Source organism: Schistocerca serialis, chromosome 12 (genome assembly GCF_023864345.2).
Source record: "Schistocerca serialis cubense isolate TAMUIC-IGC-003099 chromosome 12, iqSchSeri2.2, whole genome shotgun sequence".
NCBI lineage: Eukaryota > Metazoa > Arthropoda > Insecta > Orthoptera > Acrididae > Schistocerca > Schistocerca serialis.
This window is the reverse complement of record NC_064649.1, coordinates 147,145,282-147,146,931: the sequence shown is the minus strand read 5'-3', so window position 1 is coordinate 147,146,931 and position 1,650 is coordinate 147,145,282.

Sequence of the window (1,650 nt, the reverse complement as noted above, 5' to 3'; positions counted from 1 at the left end):
CTGTACCACGGAGGACTAACAGGGCGTACTGAATGTATACAGAGAAGGGAAGCACGAATGGTCACAGGTTTGTTTAATACGTGGGAGAGTGTCACATACACGTTGAAAGGTCTCTGTTGGATTCCTTTCATGTGAATTTCTTAAAACTGTTGTCATTTACGGCATACATTCCACTTCTAAATTTACTGTGGTGTTTCTATCTGGGAGGAGACTGAGCAGTGGAACGTGTTACTTCTACACATAATCAAGAACGATCTGTCACACTACTACACTTTAAAACACAGTTTATATGTAATTCATGTCACACAGTCTCATACGGAAATTACATCCGCTTTCTTCTATATACTGTATATGATAAGATACTGTCATCCCCCTTCCCTTCTGTGTGAAAGGATGAATGATCAAATGTATTTCTAGTTGCATGTTTGATGGTAGCAGACAAGCCTCTCTGATAGAGAACAATAGGACCAACGTCGAACAGGTAGCTGAGCTTTCTAAAAGCAAAGAGGTTTCTATTCTTAGTATGGTCCTGTCTGTCCCTTGTCATGTTGGTATAGGAAGCTGCCCCTCTGGCCACTTCCGTTTGTATCTGTTACGCACGCTCGGTAGGGGCCCAGGTCAGTCTGTCCGCGGCGAGCGTCTGAAGTGGTAAGATCTCCAGCTAAGCGCGTGTCTGCTAAGTCCGTACGACAATGGATTTCTTAAGTTCAGCCTAACTGAAAATATAATCACCTTTATTTCAAGTTTAGATCTAAAATATCTTATGTTATCTTAAATTGCAATGCAGTGTGATTCAGAATATCTTCCAGTAGTTGCTTTGTCACTACTTTGTGAGTTAAGTGGAACCACGTGTTAATGAGCTGTAACTCTAACTAAGATCATCAATCTTAAATGCGAATGTGCGTGAGATTATAATGTCTCGTCTTGACAATATTTTTCAATATAGAACTTTTCTTTATGTTCAACCCACGTGGGGTGTACTTTCTGAGACCAGTACCACGTGCTTATATAATTGTTTGAACCATAAGGTTAATAGTATGACGAAAGTAACCAGTTCGATGTAATTTATTTTAATTATCAAAATTATTGTGGAGTTACACTCTTTGTGTAAACCAAGTTGACCACGTGAAGCATGTGGTGTAATCATCAAAGTAGCCCTCAGCTATTCTTTTCGGGAAGATTTCGCAGAGAGTTAGTATAAATTTAGTATACCAGTGTGTGGTAATTTCATGATGGACAGGATTGTGCTACGAACGTAACTTCTTTGGGTGAAAATTGAATCGGTTGGTTGTGGTTAATTTCCTCTTGCATATGTTTCAACGTTCTTTGTGTGTTATTTTATGAATGCAGTGTTGTATGCAGTCTCCCAATCTTGGCTCCATATTTGATGTGTTCTGTAAGATTACAAACTCACATTTTCACAATGCTAAATAAGGCACCAGTTTCGTTATGAATCAAGTTTAATATGCTGAAATTGTAACGGAACAATGATCAATGTTAAAATAAATGTCCAAATATAAACTGAGTTATTTCTTTTTATTTAAATTCTCTTTTATATATATATATATATATATATATATATATATATATATATATATATATATACTGTATATATATCACCTGTTGTCGTAAGATGGCTATTAAAAGATT